Below are 15,914 nucleotides of genomic sequence, written 5' to 3'. Positions count from 1 at the left end.
AGCAACCGCCTGATGTGTGCACAGTCGACTCGGGCTATAACACCTTTTTCATTCTGAACCTTGAACATCACATCATTTGATTTGATGATTATGTAGTCTCCTACCCATTGTAGGCGAGATGACTGGGCAGTTGTTAATTGTAGCTGTTTTCTATTTGTAATGGGTCCTTGTAGGAGAAGTGATTAACTTTATTTTCCATTCTATGGTCAGCTTCGTCATTCATCTAGTCTGGTGGAGTATCCAACTTTGTGCTGCATATTACTGATAACATCACTTGCAGAAGGGCCACCACTCCTCGTATAAGCCAATGTGGAGTAGTCATACCGAGGGGATCTTATTTGTGCTGTGAGTACGTATTATGTTCTTTTGAATAAACTTTACATGTAGGGAAACGTATCCTTATGCCAGGTTATCTCGACAAACACCTGTACACTCGAGAATAGCGTCTATTGAGCATTCAAGTTCTCTCCACTCATATATGTGTGAGTGTGCTTATTAACAAGGAAATCTGAATCTTTTTATTATAACAATTTGACTCTTGCATCACATCATCCCACTATGAGAGGGAGATAAACAGACTCTGATGGTGGTTTCGTCATCAGTTTTTGCTGACCTCAATCAATTTTTTTTTCTCTCTTTATGAAACTATTCTGTCAATATAAAAACTATAAAATTAAGCCCTATATGAAATATACCTTAAATTGAAACAGAAATTTGTTTAAATACCCACTACTGGCTAAGGACTTATAGTACCTATTTACAATGCCTCCCCACGGGACAGAGTTAGACACCAGGGTCGTTTTTTAACGTGGAGAAAAGGTACAAAAATTAAAATTACCTCAGTCGTGAAGGATTTCTCCTCCACTGAAAGAGAACGAGAAATGGAAGTGCCGCATCTGAAGAACACTTTGATCTTGGCCAAAACGCTTATAGTAGTGATTAATAATAAAAATTAAAACAAAAATGGAAGAGTTGCTTCCCCTTAACTACAGTCTTAATTATAAAACTGTGAACTGTTCGGGCGTCCTTGCTTGATTGAATCTTGTGTATGTATATACGAGATGCCTTCAATAAGTTTCCAGACTTTTTTCGTCTGGGCACTTTTATTGATAGGACACACATTAAACTCTAGTCCCCTTCAAAGTAATCTCCTCCGGCTGCAATGCACTTGTTGTACTGTTCCAACTACTTCTGGAATGCCCCATGGAAATCTTTTGTGTGAACGTGTGAATGACCCTCAGCACAGCGTCTTTCATCTTCTCATAATGATAATCTCTAAGGTTTGACAAGCTTCTTGGTCTGACCTTTACTCCTGATCTGAAATGGAACACGTACATCAAATCTGTTGCAAAGGCTGCTGGAAAAATGGTGAGATCGTTCTACTGCTCCAGTAGATATCTCACTGCTGATGCAATTCTCTACTTATATAAAAGCCAAGTACATCCAAGGATCGAGTACTGTTGCCACATCTGGGCAGGAGCTGCTAAAAGCAGCTTATCCTGCCTTGACAGAGTTCAAAATAGATTTCATAGCCTAGTGGGGGATGTCATTTTCTCTTCCCTGTAACCGCTTTCCCCAAAAAAGAGACGTTACGAGCTTGTCTCTGCTTTATCGTTATTTTCATGGCAAATGCTCGTCTGAGCTCCAATCTATGCTCCCACCTGTTCTGACTTTCATGAAAAACACTCGTCTAATTGAAACCACTATCAATACTTTCTCCCACTCTTTATCTGTACCTAAACCTAAACATAGATTCTATGAACAAAGCTTCTTTCTTAGACTCCTGTGGAACTCTGTTCTGTTTTCCTGCTTTCCAACTGACTACAAGATGTTTGCCTTCACGTCTAACGTGAACAAATTCTTGATGAGCTATCCCCCGTAAGTAATCCAATTTACCAAATTTCCACTACTAACGATTACTACATGTTCACTCATTAACTCTTGATGCGTTCCCCAGCGCTCTCCGGCCAAAAACAGACACGAAACAACTTGTAGAAGAATAAATGTCTTTATTTCTTTTCCAAAATGCTGCGACTGCTAAAATCATTTGTTCGCGTGTAGCAACGAGAAACTTAGCAACGATGTGGAACAGAGAGGGCGATGGTTGACGGTTGACGGTGGTCGGTAGACAATCGAGCGGTGTCCCAACACCCGGGCGCGTGTCTGTTTTCTCTCCTTCTCCTCTGACAAGCTACCTGCTTTGTTTATATCAGTCTCGAGTTCCCCGATGCACCTGCGATGTCAACGGCTTTAAACCTATGACTCCCATCAGCCTCCGCTACTGTCGACAATCCAACATATGCAGATGTTTCCGCACAATGCACGGTGCGACACTCTTATCCTCGAGTGGCTTCCAGGCCTTGACAATTAGTGACACCTATGCACAAAAAACAAGCGTGCGTAAATTCATTCATAACTTGAAGTGGTCTAATTTTAAATCTTTCTTATCTACATGCTGAAATGGTAGGGAACACAGCTGCGGCGCTAAAGGTTTTGGTTCCAATTCTAGCTGATGGCACTCAAGTCATTTTTTTTTTTTTTATCTTTTGAAATCAGTATTATATATTAGATACGATATAATATTCAATAGAGAATTGGTTCTGTAATAATAAACACGAAATCTGCATGAATCAAAATATATTTAAACATATTTTCCGACCTAATAAAGGTGAAGCCCCCATCCCCCCTGCTAGTCTATACCATTATAAAAATTCTTTATTTATTTGTTTATTCATTTATGTGTGTGTATATATAACAATAAAACTTTCAAATGGATGCACCGAATTGAAAAATTCTTTTTTTCCCCTGAATGTTGTGAGTCCCTAGATTGTACTTATCTGCATATAGTTCGTAACAAACAATGCCAAGTCACACAAAAAGCCCGAAATAAAGGTTTTTGGGTCGTTTCATGCAGATGTCAAAAAAGTTACCTGCCCATGTCAATGAAATTCAGCACTTTCTGTATACAGTCGGGGTAACATCTTTCAGCATACGGATAGGACTTGTGGCGCAATGGATAATGCGTCCGACTACGGATCAGAAGATTCCAGGTTCGTATTCTGGCAAGTTCGTATTAATTTTAACCATCATTTTATCCAACGTTTACTCATTATCCTTACCATTTTGTTCTGTGCATATGGGAATTTCTCATACTCCGAGTTCACAAGGTAAGCGTTGATGGTAAGACGATGTTGAGTGTACTTGATGTTGAGTGTACTTGATTTTGTGTTTGACTTGGCGTTGTGTGTGCCAACGCGATGCAGCCGCTAGTTAAAAATAAACATTACAATTATAAAAAAAATGTAAAAAAGATTTTCAAGTCTCTTGTGATGTTTTGTGTTCAGAAATTATCACCCAAAACAAACCCTCCTCCACATCATCTCTTTACTCTCTCTCTCTCTCTCTCTGTCTGTCTCTCTCTCTCTCTCTCTCTCTCTACTGGAGCATGTAAAATGTCAAAGAGACTTTTGGCATCTGCTGTTGAATGAAATAACTGACTTGTTATACATGGTGGAACAATAAACTTGTCATCCCAGAAAAGACAAGATGATTCCATTTCCGTTTAATGAAAACCGGTTTTCTTTTTTTGTTGAAGGCCATCTACTAGTTGGCCAGTTGTGTACAAATTCCAAGAGTGATTTTTTTTTTACATGGGGGTCACCACTTATCAAGGCCCGGAGGCCACTCAGGGATAAGGGTTATTGCATGTACAGTAATCAATGAGAGAGTATTGTAGTAATCATTAGTATTGGGGGTTTTGATAAAGTGTCTTACTTAAGGGGGCGGTTTGTCAGGATTTGACGACATCCAAGTTGTAGTCAGGTGGGAAACAGGCAAGCGGAAGAGAGTTCCACAGTCGTGCACTTCTGAGAAAGAAGCTCTGCTCATGGAATCTACGTTTGGATTTAGGCACAGATAAAGAGTGGGGAAATTATTGACAGTAGTTTCAGCCAGACTGGTGTTTCTTGAGAAAGATTGGTGAGGGGGAACGAGAGATTGGAGCTCAGACGAGCACTTGCCATGGAAATAACGATAAAACAAAGACAGGCTCACAACGTCTCTTCTGTGGGAGAGAAGCTGCAGGAAAGAGAAAAGGGCATCCCCCACTAAACCAAAAAGTCTATTTTGTACTCTGTCAAGGCAGGATAGGCTGTTTTTAGCAACTCCTGCCCAGATGTGGCAGTAGTACTCCATCCTTGGACGTACTTGGCTTTTATACAGGGAGAGAATTGTATCAGTAGTGAGATATTTTCTGGAGTGGTAGAAGGATCCCACTATTTTCCCAACATCCTTGGCAACAGACCTGATGTACGTGTTCCATTTCAGATCAGGAGTAAAGGTCAAACCCAGAAGCTTGTCAAAACATGGAACCTCCTCATGACGAGAGCCATCCATTTCAATTGATGCCAGATGGGGATCAGAGCGTTGATGATGTAAAGATAGAAGCTTGGTTTTGAATGCATTAAAAGTGACCAGCCACCTCTTCGCCCACTGTACCACACACTCAAGATCAGAGGAGGGAGAACCAGAGAGAACTTTGTCATTTACAGCCTTTGATATGTTGCCATAGATGGTCGTGTCATCAGCATAGATGACAATGAATGATTTAAGTCTGTGTTTTGGGAGATCATTGATGTAGACCAGGAAGAGAGTTGGGCCCAGGATGGACCCCTGAGGGACTCCAGCATTAATACTGTGGGCCTCTGATTTCTGCCCATCAACCACTACTCTTATGAGCCTATCAGAGAGAAATGATTTAATGATTGAGAAAACATTTTCAGTTATACCGTAGCTGGAAATCTTGTGAAGTAGACCCTTATGCCATACCCTATCGAAGGTCTTCAATATGTCAAGAACAATTGCCCTGGAAAGGAAGCCTTTGTCAAGAGATTCACTAATCCTATGAGATATAACCGTTAGCACATCTGCTGTAGATCTTGCAGAGCAGAAACTATATTGCATGTCACTAAGAAAGTTGTTTCTGTTGAGGTGGTTGACTACTTCTTTATTTAATATGGATCCCAACAACTTACTCATGACACACAGGAGACTTATTGGTCTGTACTGAGAGAGAGATGACTTTTCACCTGAATTCTTAAATACAGGGCATACTGATGAGGTTTTCCACGGTGTTGGAAAGCACTTCTCCTTAAGGCAATGCTTAAACAGTTTTGTAAGTATGGGGGCAAGTTCTGGTTGGAGCTTTTTCAGCACTATAACTGGAATGCCGTCAGGGCCAGTTGCTTTACTGGAATCAAGGTTCTTGCTTGGTGACCTCATGCACAGATATTTGTATGTTGCATAGCGTGTTGTCTATTATAGGAGGAATTACGGGGGTTGATGGCTTTTGTCGCATAGGGTAGAATTAGCTGCAAATTCTTGGCAAATATTCTGGCCTTGTCTGATGCTGACGAGATGACCTCAGGTCCATTGATTATAGTTGGGATAGAACGCACACTTCTGTTCAAGATCCTGTTTGCTATTTGCCAGAACTGGTGGGAACCAAGCCGCTGCTCAGCTACTTTGGATTTAACGGACTGAGCATATAGCTCTCTAGCATTTTTTATTACTCTTTTACAGTGGTTGCTGGCGGTCCTGAAAGCAGCTTTAGCCTCAGTACATCTATTACGTTGGTAGCTATGGAAAAAGTGATTTCTGTGCGTGATGGCAGCAGCACATTCAGGGGAGAACCATAGCTGGCTGTTAGGTTTTTGTTGGAACTTTTTGGATGGTATGAATCGGTCTATGCCTACAATTAACCATTCGGTCAGGTCTGATACTATAGAGGACACATCCTTTTTAAACATGGAATGCATAGGTAGGTCAGATATGAATGTACGGAAGCTATCCCAGTCAGCCATAGAGTATTTATATACAGTACGGTGAAGTACAAAGACTTATTACATTTCATTTTTATCTTAACTGCTACAACAGAGTGGTCGGAGGATCCCAGAGGAGATAGAACGGAACATGAACATAGCTCAGGGGAAATTGTGAGGAAAAGGTCTAGAAGGCTTGCATACTGACCAGAAGTATCAGGCACACGGGTGGATTCGTAAACAATCTGAGTGAGGTCATAGGCAGTGGTAAAATCATGACAGAACCTCCCCTCGTCATCGCTTTTATTTGAGTGGGTCAGCCATTCCACATTATGGACATTGAAGTCACCGCAAATGTGAATGTTAGCCGAAGAATGAGAAGACAGGATAGTGATACAATGTTCAACGAGCAAGATCGGAGATGTGCCGCTGTACAACCCATGCTCACTACCAATCCAAGTTATGACAACAGGACCATTGCCAGCACCCTCAAAAAGCAAGAGACGTGGCCAGGGTGATGAAAATAAAATTTTTGGCTACAGTTATAGTCTTTGGTGTGGTTTCAAGTGAGGGCTATATCATGCCACTTCACATTGTCAAAGTTAGCTTGAAAGTCAACACCAAAGTGTATCTGGATGTGCTGAAGAGTTGGCTCATCCCTTGGTGCAATCAGATGGCCACTGGTAGACCCTGGGTGTGGCAACAGGACTCAGCACCAACCCACAAGTCTAAAGAACCCAAGGCTTAGCTTCAGAAGGAGTGCTACGACTTTGTACCCTTCTCTCACCAGCCCTCCTGAACCCGCTGAACTACTTCATTTGGTCATACGTCGAGAACATCACCAACATGACCTCCCACAACACCAAAGCCAACCTGATTGCCACCATCTGCCGAGTATTTGCCGAGTTCCCGATGAAAAAAAAAAAGCATGCTCCCAATTCGTGACCCATATTGAGGCAGTGATTGAGGCTAAAGGCGGCTACATTGAACAGATGTCAGCTCTACTACACAATCAAGTTACCTGGATTGATTTTTTCAATAAAAGTTTTGCAATAAATGTGTAGTGTTGTTTTATTTAGGGCGACACTTTTATTGTTTCACTCTGTAATTGCATATTTACCTGCTACTGGTGAACCACCACCACCACCACCACCACCACCACCACCACCACCACCACCACGATCATCATCATCATCATCATTGGTTTAATGTCTGTTTTACATGACAGCATTCCACAGAAAAGTTTTTTAAGAAATTAATTTGCTAAGCATCCTATCTCTGGCCAGGTTTTTATTTATCCTACTTTCCCTCAGATCCATTCATTTCTTTCCATGCTTTCCTTGGGCTTTCCTCTGTGAACTGAACCTGCTACTTCAACTGTACTACATCCATTTTTAAACCTGGCCATACAATCACAGTCTACTTTTCTGCACAGATCTCCCTATACTTTTCAGATATTTAATCTTCCTCTGAGGTTATCAGAACTAAGGCTGTCTTTAAGAGCAACATTACACATGCACCGTATCATTCTCATATCATTTCTCTCCATGCAACACATGTCCTCAACACTTACTGGTTAGATTTCGCTTTTCGCTTTCATACATAATCACACTGCATTCATATGCCTGATAGACTCTTTCTCTGGTTGACAAGGGTAACTCTCTGCTGGTTAGTAATAACTAATAAATAACTAGCACTTGCTCCACCCTGTGTTCCAATGGTAAAACCAAAGTAAAATATTTTTTGACAACCTTAGTAACTTCAGCATCTACTTGCCACACCCACGCTCTGCCAGCGGCCACCTGATTGCACCAGGGTATCACCACGCTCTTCAGCACATCCAGGCACATTTTGGTGTAGAAGATGTCGACACCTCCCTGCAAGAACTACAAAAACCAAATGTCATCATCTCTCTTCATTGGGATATGCATGCGACTGGAGACTGCTTGTGAAATTCACCTATGGTTTATGCTGTTGTTACCCTTTCTTGCGGTCCTGGATATGACCTAAAACTATATCCGATGGTGAGGCCCCACCTTACGGGCCTTGGGGAGTGTGGAGCCACCCTTTAATTGCCATTGCTCCCAGGTCCTCTCTGACCCGGAGTAGTAGTACCTGTTAGGGTCCCAACTATGGGTTAAATAGAATCTGACTTAAAAAAAAATATATACTCCATTAAAAATCGTTCCTCAAAATAACTAGATTCGGCATTAAATAACCTAAAAACATTTCGTAAAACAAAAACAACTAACCAACCCTTTTTTGCACATCTATAAATATAAAAGCGAAAATGTTTATATGTGTGTGCATTTTCGTGTATTACCAAGAAAGGCTTTTTTCCGAGAACTGATATGTCGCCTCACAACTTCTTAAAACTTTTTACATTGCGCCTAAATGATAATATCTATGAGTTAACAACCGGGGTCGCCTGTCTATTTAATTTGCCCGACTTTGAAAAGATAAATATTCAACAATTTTCGATTGCCGCATGTGCATTAAGCTTTTTCGTATATAAAAAAGAAGCAAAATAGACTCGCGGTAAATAAAACACTGTCCCGCGCTCAAAGTTGACGTCATAACTCATCAAAAACGGGCACCTGCCAAGTCGCACGTTTTTTTTTTTCACACTTTATTATTTTCCAACTGCACATCAAGGCTTTGTTCGTTTTTTTTAAAACAAACACCCGGCCAATGATTTACCCAAAAACACACACACCTACAAACACCTGAGCAACACCGGGTACCCCCCACTAGTCAAGTATAAGAAAAAATTTAATTGCACCCATACGATTTTATCTAATTTGACACAGTGGTCCAGTAATCCAGTGTAGCAATACGTCAGAGACATTAAAATAAATAACATTTCAGTTATGCGTGTATTTGCCATATCCACCCACATAAATTCTGTGGAAATAAAAAGAAAACTTTGTCCTTTCGTGCAGACATAAGACAGAGCACACCACGTGACAGGGTATCCACTTTCCGTCCAATCAACACTCAAAGAAAAACACATTTTCTCAAGCCTTTTTCTGGTTCACTAGAGTCATTCAAAAGCGCATAAGAGACATCACACAATGATCAACTGTCTCTTTGGCTATTTTTTCCCTGCTGGCTGGCAGCAAACCGCCTGAGGGCTTTGGCCTCAGGCGGTTTGCTGCCTAACCCTAACCCTAACCCTGACCAACATGGCTTCGCATGTCATGCACCTAAATTCTATTTTCTCTTTTTCGGCTAGTCGTCATGCTACGAACACAGATGACGCCTAATGGAAGACAGAAATGCATTGCCGCTTATATTAGCGTTCCAATCTCACTGGATTAATTCCTAAAAAAATAACCTTTCGTCATCTCGGACACATTTATGGAGCAAAATTACTACACTATTGGAACTAACCAATATAACAAATGTTTAATTCCTTTTGTAAAAATAAAAAAAGAATTTTTTTTTTTTTTTTTTTGTAAAAAAAAAAAAAATGATTGTCTTAGTTGGAGGAGGATTTCCTTTTAACTCTTTTGGTACATTTTTTTTACTCAAGTTCTATCTGACTCTATTTAAGAAATATATATAAAGTCCTCATGACTATACATGATTAAAAAAATCTACCACTTATTTCCAAGAACTTATTTCCAAGAACTTATTTCCAAGAACTACGAACATCTTACTTTTCGCTCACATATCAACACAGCACACAAAATACAACAAAAGAATGATTTATCTTTATTGTTAGGCTAGCCTGGGTACCCGGCATTGCCGGGGTGTTTGGAGGTGTATGTTGAGCAAAAAAAAAAAAAAAAAGTGGTAGTAGGCAGGCGGGCTCGAACTCATACTGCGAAGGAGGAAAAGAGCGTGAAAAAAAAAAGTGACGTCTTTACTGTTGCATCCATCACCAAATTAGAAGTGACGAAGTGATGAATTAAGGCTAGTCAATCAAAGGATGACTTTCGAAAATATCAGCAAAAAAGCGATCCCTCCCTGTAGAAAAGTGGCCAGTTGAGGGTGAAGGAATTTTCACTGCAACCTCTCTCTCACAGGTGTGATGTCGCTAGTCTCAATCTTTTCTACAAATACTATTATGGCATGTGTTCCTTAGAATTGTCTGATCTATTCCCTGTTTCCTTTGTTCCAGCTCGTTTGATTTATTGGTCTAGTGGTCTTCATCAATTCATTGTTTTAATTCCTCTTTGTAATGCAGCTTCCTATTCGAATAGCTTCTTTCCAATGACTGCAACGTTGTGGAACTCTCTTTTTACTCACTGTTTTTCTTTTACTCACGGCATTGGTTTCCACAAGACTATGGTTAATAGGCATCTCCTGTCTTTGCAATAATCAGCTTTCATACTTGTTAACTCCTTACATCAAGTTGCTTCATACCTTGTCTCAAGTGATTTCCGTTAAAAAAACAAAAAAACATTTAGAAATCGTCTGCCAAACTAACCTATCTCTTTTATTTATGAATTTTTGAAATGATGGTTGATAATATGTATCATTTGGACGAATGTACACATTTTGAGTGTTATTGTCACCACAACGTTTCGGTCGATTTTTTTTTAACTTTGACCCCTACTATAAACCCCTTAACATTTATTGTTTGGGGCTCAAATCAAGTTATTAAGTTAGATCCATGTCCAAGGAACCTATATCTAAAATTTCAAGTGTTTAGATCCAAAATTGTCGGAGGAGTTTGATAGAGTTCTCAAAGGTTAAATCGTTGAGCTTTGACCCATTAACAGCCAAATTTCTGGCCGAAAACCGATCACATCGATTTTCCCAAATCTCAGTACCCTGTATATCAAATTTCGAGTCTGTAGACTTAAAATTGACAGAGTTATTGCATAGGGAAATGTACACAGACACACACAGACACACACACACACAGACACACAGACACGTTCACTTTTATAGATATATAGATAGATTGAAATACTCCATATTTAGTACATACCACCGACTATTTTGCAGTTCATAATAAATTAATGTTTGGTGTTATTCATTTGTAATTTTATTCGTCTTATTTTATCACTAGATATGCTACAGTAATTAATTAAAGTGATTTAATAAATAAAAAAATAATATAACTTTCTAAGAATCTTTCTTACATTTATAGGACTGTGGGGTGTGAGTCAGCATCCACCAATTCGCAATCAGAATCTGTCAATATTAGAGATCATGGTTGCAGGTACATGAATATCTATAAGTCGATGGTAGAGTATCATAGGGACCGTTAAAAGTAAATTTCGCCAGATCTCCGACTTACAGAAGGATCCTACCGAGTCACATGCACATCCATATAAATCTAAAAGGCATGAATAACTTTGGAAAAATAGCGATATCCAACGAAGAATTTGAGATCACTATACTGGGAAAAATAACAACATTTGATAATATGTTTAAGAAAAAGTAATTCAAATTATTTTAATGTTAAGGTTTTTGCAACAAGCGTTCATTAGACAGTCCTTGTCAATGAGTGTCTCGTAGAAAAGGCAAAATATTCATGATTATGAATTTTCATGTTGAGAGGTTGGTTATTTTTTGGAGGGAAAATAAAAACATGTTGAGAGGTTGGTTATTTTTTGGAGGGAAAATAAAAAGGTCATTAAAACACGTAAGCGTCTTGCGCGCGTGCGCGCGCGCGCGCGCGCGTGTGTGTGTGTGCGCGCGTGTGTGTGTGTGTGTTCAGTAGTATGAAAGTAGCAGTTCAAAATAAGTTGTTGGAAAGAATTAATTCTCATTTGATATGGTACTTTCCATACTGAGAATTTAGGTGTATTACATGCACAAAGTCATGTTAGTGTTTTTACGTCGCACCATGACGGAGTCGGGCAACAAGTTGCTTACTCGTGAAACTGCATCTTGAACTGGTTAGATTTAAATGCGCAAAAGCTTATATAGTCGAGTTCCAGAATATTCCGGATTATTTCTTGTATTTTATTATTTTTTTTTTAAATTTAATTTTCACCCCAAACAAGGCACAGTGCCACTTTGAAGCAGGGGGCTACTATCAGGGCCTTAATTTGCAGGGTCATTATGAAGGGAGATGAGTAGAAAGATGTTTGTTCACATTACACTTGAACTTCTGCATATCAGTACAGTTGGGAAAGCAGAATCTCGGGAGGGAGTCCCAAAGATCTGCAGTTCTGGGGAAGAAACTATTGGAGTAAAAGGCTTTCTTGCACCTAGGAATCTCTACTGTAAAGGGATGAGACTTAGTAGCTTGTCTGGTTTGTCGGGGGGGGGGGTTATGTCGAGGAGGTACAAGTGTTTGCAGTTCGGCATTACTGTGCGTGATGTGTAATATAGTCCTTTATCACATGTGTGTGGATGGGCAAATCACGACATTGTGTCTTTACGCACAGTTCATACATGTGAATGTTGAAAACAGTGATTGCTATTAGTCAAAGATTTGTTCCGGCTATATATAGCAGATGCTACAAATTAAACTAAAATCGTTTGGTAGAATTCTTATTGACAGGCATAAAAAAGAATAGAAAGGGATGGGAGAGGGTGGCTGACTGGTTGGCAGGCTGTTTCATTTTCTTTTTCTCTCTCTTCCCACCTGCCCCCCTTTCTCTCTCCACCCCCTCTCTCTCTCTCTCTCTCTCTCTCTCTCTCTCTCTCTCTCTCTCTCTCTCTCTCTCTCTCTCATGACGCAATAGTTTTTGGTTATAAAGAGTTTACTTCACAGAACAAAGAGATAGAAATTAAATGCATGTGTATACGAGAGAGAGAGAGAGAGAGAGAGAGAGAGAGAGAGAGAGAGAGAGAGAATAAATTGGAGGGAGAGCTATCACTTAGATATAATAAGAGATCGACTTTTGGCCACCTGTGATCAACGTTGCTGGGCTGACTAGAACTGTTGCAACCTGCGTCTGTTATCGTCTGCATCAACAAGCTGAGAGGTAAAACTGCTTTCTGACGGAAACGATGTGATTTTTGGGTATTTTTTTTTTTTCAAGGGAGTTACCACTTATCAAGGACTGAAGGCCACTCGAGGATAAGTGTTAATGAATATAAGGTGGTAGTGTAGTAATCATTAATGGTGCAGATTGGGTAGAATTTAGATTATGTAAGATGTTGATGTAACTTCCGACCTTCTTCAGAGATACCTAGTATAAGAAAGGTTATCATTTAGAAGGTTTTAAAATTATCAAAGGTTATCATTTAGAAGGTTTTAAAATTATCAAAGGTTATCATTTAGAAGGTTTTAAAATTATCAAAGGTTATCATTTAGAAGGTTTTAAAATTATCAAAGGTTATCATTTAGAAGGTTTTAAAATTATCAAAGTTTGTTTGCAATTTGATTGATGTAAGTTTAAATCTGATTTATGTATGTGTGGCGGAGAGTCATTTTTTTTTTCAAGAGAGTTACCACTTATGAAACCCTGAAGGCCTCTCAAAGATAAGTGTTAATGAATGTAAGGTCGTTAGTGTTAGATATATGTCTGGCTGGTGATCGTCTAGCGATTAAAATGGACAGTTAAATAGACAGTTAATTCATCTACGAGACACTTTGTTTATAAAAACAGACTTAGTTTATTTTACGATATATTTAATACACACATTTCAACACAATGACGGCGGTGGGGGGTTAGTGGTAGGGGTGGTCGCGAACTGTGACAATTTGTGTCCCTCAGCTGTCCATCTCTCTGACTGTCTGCCCCTTGCTTTGTTTATCTTTTCTCTTTTATTGATGTCTCTTCAACCTCTTAAGCCAGTTCTTCGCCAGTTTGTTATTACACTTTTTGCTGGTTTTCGGTCTGACCCATGACTGATTTACGTCATGGATCTAGGTCGGTACAAGTCCGGGGATTCCATTGTTTATTTTCATTTTCCTGGACATTAGCTTGCTCACACCTCTGCTTACATTCCCAGGGATTCCATTGTTTATTTTCATTTGCCTGGTTATTAGTTTGCTCGCACCTCTGCTTAACAGAAGTTTAGTAATTGTTAATGGTGTAGATTGGGTAGAATTTGGATTATTTTAGGGGATGGCCCAACAAGAACTTGTTTGCATTGGACTTGAAGGCTACCATATTGTAATTGGCTGGGAAGTAGGCCAATGGGAGTGTTCCTCAGGCAGGCAAGAAAGAAAGAAGCTTTGTCCATGGAATCTGCATTTACATTTAGGCACAAATAAAGAGTGAAGAAAATTGTTGATAGTGATTGTAGTTAGTTGAGTGTTTTGTAAAAGTTTGGCAAGGGGGACCATAGATTGGAGCTAAGACGAAAAATGACGATAGAGCAGAGACAGGCTTGCAACGTTTCTTCTGTGGGAAAGAGGTTGCAGGGAAGAGAAAAGGGCATATCATCTACTAGGTTTTGAAGCTGGTTTTGAACTCTATCAAGATAGGACAAGCTGAGTAGCTCCTGGCCAGATGTGGCAACAGTATTCCATTTTAGGATATGATTAGGTTTTATACAGATAGAGAATTGCACCGTCAGTAAGATGCTTACTGAAGCAGTAGAATGATCAAACAATTTTTCCAGCAATCTTGGCAACAGATTTGATGCATGTGTTCTATTTCAGATTAGGAGTGAAGGTCAGTCCCAGAAGCTTGTCAAGACCTGGTGCTTCCCCAAGACGAGAGCCATTTATTTTAATTAATTTCCGATTTTAGGCTCCCCTTCCTATTATGGTACCCTTTCACTAAGATTTGTATGTGAGGGCCCTTTTCAAGATTGATGTTGTATCTTTTATAGCTGGTATTTGAATTCCATAAAAGTTTGGCTTGGTATTGATTCAAGGCATTTTGTCAGGTTTTGTTTGACCAAATATTAATTTCTTTGTTTTCAGCTCATGTTTTTTTTAAGGTCTTTTTTTTTTTTTTTTAATTTTCTTTTCAGTTTGTTCAAGCTGAGGATGGCGCATCCTACCAAATGCCAAACATTCACTGGCTATCTTATATATTCCAACCAAAAGATCTTTTTAAGATTCTGACCGTCCCTTTAAGTGTACTTGTTTGAATCTCTCTTGCACTTGTTTCACTGGGTATATTTACCAGGTAGTTTTTGAAATTCTTTTCATGAGTGCAGTTGCTTCTATAATAACTGGAAAATAACTGGAACGATGGAGATCTTCCTAAGATTCCAATTTCTTTTCATGTCACACATAAGACTTTGGTATTTCGTTATCTGTTCCCTCTCAGCTCTTGTTTAACCTGGCATCATTGGGAGCACTAACTTCTACTAAGGTTGCTTCTTTCGCCTTGTCCTCTATCGCTATGTCAGGTTTTATGGCTCTGTTTTCAAGATATGTAACTGAAGGAATTGTACAGTCATAGTGGATGGTGTATAACTTATTTCTGACTGTTCTTTCTGGTAAACATGTTCCCAGGGCTTGCTGTTGCATTCAATATTCAACTTTTTACAGATCGTCCAGTAAAGATATTTACAAACTCCATTGTGTTGTATTTGTATAGTAGCCGCCCCTCCCTCAGCAGAACCTTACAGTTAGATGTCAGATGGCTCACACACTCTACTTCTGTGTGGCAGAACCTGTATTTGTTGTCAATGCAAATGTTATATGAAAATGTTTTTTATTTATTTACCGTTTTTTTTTTTACTCTCTTTTACGGTCCGTGATCATCTAGTCTCTAAGTTTGTCTTAATGCTGTGCTTGTCTAATCTCTGAGTGCGGATACGTGTGTGTCAGAACATATAGCAACATATACATCATGACATACCTGTCTTCTACTGGGCATCTGGGTGATTCGTTGATGTCTTGGTGGAGCTTGTTCTGTTTTAATAAAGACGCTTCAAGACAGGAACCCAAGACGCTTTTATATATATTTGTATTCACTCCCCAGACATTGCGTCACAGCATAAACTAGCGTGAATGAAGACCTTTGGTTTGCGGTTTCTCTGCATCCATTTGGAAACCGTTGCCCCTTTACAGGTGTAATGATATCGCTGCCCTTTCCGATTCTGTTCAAAATTCTCGATTCTAATAATAATAATAATAATAATGACGATGACAACGACGACAACAAATTTGCAGATTTAGCTAAATCACTCCCTTTAAATTAAATCGATTATTTTATATGATTACACAGCGGAAAGAAAATAAAACAATTAGTTTTGAATTTCGAGCAGGAAATC

General features: G+C 39.4%; 1 protein-coding gene across 4 annotated transcripts in view; it reads left to right on the top strand.

Moving 5' to 3' along the window:
- The window catches only part of LOC145269496 (uncharacterized), an 89,282-nt gene that overhangs the window by 45,547 nt on the left and 27,821 nt on the right, over positions 1-15,914 (top strand). For 2 of the 4 annotated variants that reach the window (XM_080125233.1, XM_080125230.1), the window contains exon 1: positions 12,552-12,715. The exons of the other annotated variants lie outside the window; for them this stretch is intronic. The gene's annotated coding sequence lies outside the window, so the exon portion shown is untranslated. Of the gene's footprint in view, positions 1-12,551; positions 12,716-15,914 lie in introns of those variants that run through there. 4 annotated transcript variants of the gene reach the window in all.

This window comes from Euprymna scolopes, chromosome 45 (assembly GCF_053919585.1).
Source record: "Euprymna scolopes isolate OS-2025 chromosome 45, ASM5391958v1, whole genome shotgun sequence".
In the NCBI taxonomy this organism is placed as follows: domain Eukaryota; kingdom Metazoa; phylum Mollusca; class Cephalopoda; order Sepiida; family Sepiolidae; genus Euprymna; species Euprymna scolopes.
The sequence above is the reverse complement of the archived record's forward strand: the minus strand, read 5'-3'. Positions and strand labels throughout refer to the sequence as shown.